The sequence below is a fragment of the Microcebus murinus genome, chromosome 26 (assembly GCF_040939455.1).
Source record: "Microcebus murinus isolate Inina chromosome 26, M.murinus_Inina_mat1.0, whole genome shotgun sequence".
In the NCBI taxonomy this organism is placed as follows: Eukaryota; Metazoa; Chordata; class Mammalia; order Primates; family Cheirogaleidae; genus Microcebus; species Microcebus murinus.
In genome coordinates this window covers 17214299-17222262 of record NC_134129.1, presented here as the reverse complement: position 1 = coordinate 17222262, position 7964 = coordinate 17214299, and positions in this window count along the sequence as shown.

The following is a 7964-nucleotide window of genomic DNA, read 5'->3' as shown; positions in this document are numbered from 1 at the left end:
AGCTGCTTTGTCTTTTATGTATAACCTAGCCTCGACCTGTGCCACTGTGGTCCCCAACCCCTGGGTCACGGGCTGGTACTGGCCCATGGCCTGTTAGGAACCAGGCCGCACAGCGGGAGGTGGGCCGTGGGTAGACTGAGGCTTCATCTGTATGTATGTACAGCTGCTCCCCATTGCTCACTAGCGCCCCCCATACCCCAACCACAGTCCCTGGAAAAATTATCCACCATGAAACCCGTCCCTGGTGCCAAAAAGGTTGGGGACCGCTGCCTTCTCCGCAAGACTGCCTATGAAAGGGTGGCCACGTGGACTTCCCACCTAGTCACATTTTAAAAAGAACACGTGGGATGGAAAATGTTGCAAATCATCTTTCCAGACTGCCTTTTGGCTATAGTCATTCACATCCCTCTCGTGTGGAATAAGCTCACCCCTTTTTTCTAAGACCTCCAGGTCCGGGGCTTGTCATCTAATCAGGGCCAGGTGTGGGTGAGGCTCCTTGGCTAAAGCTGCTCATCCCTCGGTCTGAAGAACTTGTGAACCTAAATGACCAGTTAATACAGTAGCCTGTTGAGCCTACCGTCACCACTCTGGACATCCCAATCAAAAAAGGGTGGGGGTAGTGAAAGGCGGGTCCCAGTCACTTGCCCATAGCAATTCTGAATTCTTGCCCAGCCAGCGTCCTGTGGCCCTTTTCCTCCTAGGGCCCAGGTATTCTCCCTGGGGGTTTTCTCCAAGGCTCTTAACCCTGCCCTGACTCATCCTTCTCATAAAGGTGGCTCGTGTTTGCAGCTGAATAGTTTTCTCAGTCTGTTCCCTCATGGAAATTTGGGGGTCCAAAGGCCTCCTTTTGTACAATCTTTGTCCAAACTGGCATAATTCTTTTAATTTTTTTAAATTTAATTAAATAATTTATTTAAAGTAATCCCTGTATTTTTATTTTTTGGAGATGGAGTCTCACTGTGTTGCCCAGGCTAGAGTGCCATGGCGTCAGCCTAGCTCACAGCAACCTCCAACTCCTGGGCTCAAGCAATCCTGCCTCAGCCTCCCAAGTAGCTGGGACTACAGGCACGCACCACCATGCCCGGCTAATTTTTTCTATATATTTTTAGTTGGCCAATTAATTTCTTTCTATTTATAGTAGAGATGGGGTCTCACTCTTGCTCAGGCTGGTCTCAAACTCCTGACCTTGAGCGATCCTCCCTCCTCGGCCTCCCCGAGTGCTTGGATGACAGGCGTGAGCCACCTCGCCCTGCCCCTAACATAATTCTTTTTAAACCCGTGAATTTCTCATGTGTCAATTCGCAATCCATCCTGTTCCACAAAAGCCACGCATGAGTCTGTTGGAAATGGTCTTTTTTCTATGTTGATTTCCCTGTGAGGCTGATGAACAACATCCTAAAGCTTCCAGGAGGTTTTGGGGAGGGTCTACAGGCATGCCTTTGACGCGTTGAGGGCCATTTGTGTGTCTGAGATGGCTTAGGAGGCACTGTTATCTTTATGAGGTCTTCAAAAGAGGATCTCACCGCCCCACTCTGGATGTGGTCTTTGCCTGGAAGCCATTTCTGAACATGAGAACACTTTGCCGGCTGAAAGGACTGTTAGGATCCTTTGTATTTCTTCCAAATTCCATTTGGGAACAGAATAATTTGTTCTTTAAAATGTTTCTCTTCTCATTTTAGAGAGCTACAAAAAGCCAGGTGGCACCAGGCTACACATTGCCTGGAAATCTTAACCCAGATCATTAAGTTCGTTAAGTATAATTTCTATTTTTAGTGATAGCACAGGTAACAGCTTTGCCAAACTTGACTGCTTCAAGAGGGTCTCTTTCTTCTAGGTTTCGGTAACATTTTCCTCCCTGTTTTTTTACCCATCATTTGCAAGCCTAAGGTCAAAAATATAAGTAAGCATGCCCTGGTTCAGCGGGAAGGAAATGCAAAATTGCATGACAAAAGGCATGGATATAAGGGAGGTAAAGACTTTGGGGGCCATAGGCCAGGTGAGGTGGCTCACGCCTGTCATCCTAGCACTCTGGAAGGACGAGGAGGAAGGATTGCTCAACGTCAGGAGTTCAAAACCCCCAGCCTGAGCAAGAGTGAGACCCCATCTCTACTAAAAATAGAAAGAAATTAATTGGCCAACTGAAAATATCTAGAAGAAATTAGCTGGGCGTGGTGGCACATGCATGTAGTGTCAGCTACTTGGGAGGCTGAGGCAGGAGGATCGCTTGAGCCAGGAGTTTGAGGTTGCTGTGAGTTAGGGTGACACCACGGTGAGACTCTTGTCTCAAAAAATAATAATAATAATTTGGGGCCAGTAACAATCTGCTGTATAATTTAAGTATCCTTAGACTGCATTGATCGTAATAGTAGTGATAACTAACATCCATCCATTGGCTGCTCTGAGCCATACAGTGTTCTAAGTATTTTATAAGTATCAGTTCATTTAATTCTCATGAACAACCTATCTGATAAGTCTAATCTCACTTTCATTTTTCAGATGAAGACACTGAAGCCCAGAGCAGATGAATAACCCAAAGTCGGGCATCCAGTAAGTGGTGACGGCTGGATTCCCAGCCCAGGGCCGGGTGCAGAGCCACTCTTGCTAGCAGTTCTAGCACCTGAGACAAAAGTAGTATAATCCTGCTCGTCTCTGAACCGATCACTCCATTTCTGGGAGTCTGTGTCTCCACAAAGGGTGTCTCTAAGACCAGGTTGTGACAGGGCTGGAAACCCACCCACCCCACTCCAATGTTTGATAAAATTGGGGCCCTTCCAGCTACAATTCAAAGACAGAAACATGCTTTCCAGTATTTAAAGGCTGTTATGTGAAAGAGAAGTGAGAATTATATTTTGTAGCCACAGGGAAATTGCAGGTGTAAACTGACAAACATTTGTGAAGTGCCTGTGTCAGCAAGAACACTGCTTGGAGAGTCAGGGATTAGGAAAACAAACAAAACAAAACAAAAAAAAAAACCTCCCTGTCCTGGAGGAGTTTCCAGTCTAGAAGCGGAAGGAGGCAAACCTGGGCTCACCATAAGATCTTTCTGAAGAATTTAATGTAAAGTTTTCCGGCGGTGAAAGAAGGAGGGGGTGGGGGGGCTAAACAACGTGGCTTTATTGTGCGTTCCCAGATGACGTTCGCGGGTCCCAAGAGAGGGGGGCCCCGGGAAGTCCTGTCCATTTGGAGGGGGTGCAGGCTTTTATACTGTTTGGACTGGGCTAGGGACTTTGGGCAGGAAGAGCTGGGGATTTTCCATTGTGACCTTGGATGGTCATTGAGAAATAGGAGGGGCTGGTGGTATTTGCAGAATACAGGAGCCAAAAACTTTCTTATCTGGGTGGACATCCAGGTGTTGTCTGTTCTCAGCGGGGCCTGGCAGTCGTCCTTGGCGGGTCTGGTCTCGTGAGCCTTTTCTTTTTGATCCAGGGAGGGGAGAGGGGCCCCCTGCCACCAGCCTTACATTTAACAACTGGGCAGCATACTGTGTCCCGCTGTGAGCGGGTGTCTTTCTCCTGGAAGTACGTATGTAGGTCCTGAAATTCTACCTGCCCAGGCAGTGCAGAGGGGACTTCCGCTGTGGGTGGTGGGAGGTTGAATTGGATCTCAAGCCAAAAACTGCTGATGAGAATATAAGCCCCAGAAAGATGGAATTTTGTTGGTTGTATTCACTGGACACAATCGGGACCTAAGACAGTTTTTGGCACAGAGTGGGTGCTCAATATTCGAATATGTGGAAGAGTGTGTTAAAACCAGGAGATTTCACGGAAAAACCTGCACTTGTCTTTTTTTGTTTTGTTTTGTTTTGTTTTTGAGACAGAGTCTCACTTTGTTGCCCAGGCTAGAGTGAGTGCTGTGGCGTCAGCCTAGCTCACAGCAACCTCAGACTCCTGGGCTCAAGCGATCCTCCTGCCTCAGCCTCCCAAGTAGCTGGGACTACAGGCATGCACCACCATGCCCGGCTAATATTTTTTTTTCTATATATATTAGTTGGTCAATTAGTTTCTTTCTATTTATAGTAGAGACGGGGTCTCGCTCTTGCTCAGGCTGGTTTCGAACTCCTGGTCTGGAGCAATCTGCCTGCCTCAGCCTCCCAGAGTGCTAGGATTACAGGCGTGAGCCACCACGCCCGGCCAAAAACCTGCACTTGTCTTGTTGAAAAATTGGAGCATTTGACAGCAGGGGCCCATATATCTGTCCATGCTGAAGTGAAGAACACACCACTGTTTGATACGCTGCTAGTCCCACTTTACTCAATCACATCATCTGATTCTAGACTTTGCAGCCTCGGGGTTAATCATGGAATTCTCTGCCAACTCCGCCTACATAATCAAATTTTATGGTAGAAATTTGGAGGCAGAACTCCAAAGTGGGAAAGTTTCTGTCAGTTAACAGCTTGCATTGTTTGCACACTAAGAAAATTACATGACACTTGCATTGCATTTCATTAATCAAATCATTCGAGGTAAGTTTTTTATTGCTTTCATAACGTTGACAGAAAATAGATGAATCATCTATTCTGGCAGCAAATGAAGATAATATCTTTGTTTAAATGAGAAATTTTTAAATATATAAACATGTACAGTATATCCTATGCTATATATGTTACATATATATAGTATGCAATATAATATATAAATCTTCCTGGAAGTTCTGATCTATTTTGATAAGAGAAACAGTCACAAAAGGATTATTCCATTGTTTTTGAAAATTGTGAAACATACATTACCTACAGAATACAGTTTAACTACAGCAATAAGTTTTGAACACCAGGATCACAGGAACTAAGGCAAAATTTAGAAATAAATGATCACCTTAGCTAGCAGGGCTGCCGTGTTTGGGCAATGCCTTAGACATTAAAATTATCTTGAAAGAATTCTTAACAGTCATCCACCCATGTGTAAGCCAAGAAACACACGTCTAGGCATCACTAGAGTGTCAACATGGATATAAAGAATTAAATCATTTTGTGCCAGGCGCTGTGGCTCCCACCTGTAATCCTAGCACTCTGGGAGGCCGAGGCAGGCTGATTGCTCAAGGTCAGGAGTTCGAATCCAGCCTGAGCAAGATCAAGACCCTGTCTCTACTAAAAAACAGAAAGAAATTAATTGGTAAACTAAAAATATATAGAAAAAATTAGCCGGGCATGGTGGTGCATGCCTGTAGTCCCAGCTACTCGGGGAGGCTGAGGCAGGAGGATCACTTGAGCCCAGGAATTTGAGGTTGCTGTGAGTTTGTCTGATGCTAGGCACTCTAGCCCGGGTGACAGAGTGAGACTCTGTCTCAAAAAAAATAAAAAGATAAAAAATCATTTTGATGTTTTCTGGTTGGATAAAGATTTTATTCTCATTAGTGTCATTGTCCTGTGTTAAAAACATTTCTCCATGTTGTCTAGAGGAACAACACATACGTTAGACAAGGGTTGTTAATTTCAGATATCAAGTTTGTCTCTTCTTATAGGTGAATCCATGGATAGAGTAGATTAATATTACATTTTTAAATTCCATTAATGAAATTCAAAATTATGAGATACTTTCCATTTTCTTCACTCCAGAGTATTAGTTCATATCATTCTAGGGAAAGTTTGCCAATACAGTTGGCTAGACATCCAACTTACACACCATGTGATCCCACATCAGTTCTTTCTTTAATGTAAGTTTGTCTACAATTTTCTCTTGCTGTTCTTGGCCAAGATTTGCTTTTCCCATTTTGAAGGTCCTGGTTTCATAAGCTTGTGATCAGCTTGGTGATGACTATTGGTAATTGCTAAGTGCTGAAAGATGGTGCTGTTGCTTCAACCCAAGACATTCCCCCCTAGATATTTGTTTCCTAATATGTACTATAGATACCCATCAGAATGATGGAGCCATCTTGGATGAGCTTCCAGTTTTTCCCTTATTGATTTCCTTCTACACTTATATAGTTCACCATGATAAACTGCTTCAGTGAATAACTTCTCAGAGAAAGCAGAAAGCTTAAGCAATAAACCCAGTTTGGTTGAGGGGAACTATGAAGATGTCAGCAATAGAAACAATGCTCCTTTCAACAATAATAAACGCATATTTTCCCAGCATTCCCAGCACTGAGCATTGCAGTGCTCAGCAATGTGAAAATGTTCTGGTCCTGCGAAATCATTTTCTGGGACGCAGGAAATAAATGCACCCGATTCTGAATTTTTGCCAGTAGCTAACTCAGATTTTAAAAAGTCCCCAATTTGCTAGCTGTCAGAGCCAAGAGTTCAACTGCATCCAAGAAGTCAGGATATTGGCTTTGCATTCTCATTTACAGAACTAGAACTTTATTGACAAAAAAACCCAGGATATATAGTATAAGAAGAGGCTTAGTAAAAATCATTCCATTTCATATGCTTCATGTTCATGTAAGAATGAAAACTTCCAAATATTTTTTTCTTTTTTAAAAAATTTTTTTTCTTCATTTTTAAAAATTTTTTTTCTTCAGTTTTCATGAGAGGCATGTAGAGCAAATTCCAAATATTTTTGATACTTAAAATATTTCATGTCAAGTATTTATTTATTTATTTATTTATTTATTTTGAGACAGAGTCTCTGTTGCCCGGGCTAGAGTGCCGTGGCGTCAGCCTAGCTCACAGCAACCTCCAACTCCTGTGCTCAAGCGATCCTCCTGCCTCAGCCTCCCGAGTAGCTGGGACTATAGGCATGCGCCACCATGCCCGGCTAATTTTCTCTCTCTATTTTTTTAGTTGGCCAATTAATGTCTGGGTTTTTTTTTTTAATTTCAGCATATTATGGGGGTACAAATGTTAAGGTTGCTCCCTCCCCCCCCAAGTCAGAGCTTCAAGCGTGACCATCCCCCAAACATTGCACATCTCATTCATTGTGTTCGTACATACTCATCTATTTTTAGTAGAGACAGGGGTCTCGCTGTTGCTCAGGCTGGTTTCGAACTCCTGACCTTGAGCGATCCTCCCGCCTCGGCCTCCCAGAGTGCTAGGATTACAGGCGGGAGCCACCTCGCTGGGCCAAGTATTAACTTTTGATGAATTTTCCCTTTTTACCTTCATAGTACAGGCTTCCAAATGCATTAAGTATATGAAGTAAAACACAAATGTGTAGACACACACAGCCCTTATATATAAATGGTGACGTATATAAAGCACTCTCCTAAGAAGATGCAAAGATGCAAGACAAGGTTTTGTGTAGGATTCAGACAACCTGCCATGAGACAAAAAGTTCCCAAATGGAAGGTTGTTTATTTTTTCTTTTTCATGCAACAAACCTTGCTTGAGAATAAGAGTCCCACTCTTGGAGTTGCATTGGATGCATCTGAACTCCCTAAAGCTCTAAGAGTTTAGCATTCTATGCACGATTCTCCCAGCGTTTCCTCCCATGAGTAAGCTGTTTTTTGGGAGAAGGAGGGAGAGTTTGGGAAGTTGTGTTTATTCTTTCAGGCCACTGGGAGTATATACAAACCCCATTCTTGTGAGCTGATCATGAGCATGCACCCACTAGCTAAGCAGGTAACTCTAAAGGTGATAGGTATTTCCAAACCTCCACCATACTGATGAACTATGAAGTCGCCTAGAGCAGCGGTCCCCAAACTTTTTGGCACCAGGGACCAGTTTCATGGAAGACAATTTTTCCATGGGGTGGGGTAGAGTGGGAGACACAGGGGTGAGGGGCTGGGGAGCCCCAGAGATCTGCAGCCTGGTCCCTAACAGGCTGCAGACCCGGGGTTGGGGACCGCACACCTAGAGCACCAACAGGACAGATACAGGTGATTCATACTGTGACCCTTTCCAGTGAAATATTTTTCCCCAACGCCGGGCGTGGTGGCTCACGCCTGTCATCCTAGCACTCTGGGAGGCCTGGGCAGGAGGATCGCTCAAGGTCAGGAGTTCGAGACCAGCCTGAGCAAGAGTGAGACCCCGTCTCTACTATAAATAGAAAGAAATTAATTGGACAACTAAAAATATATACAAAAAATTA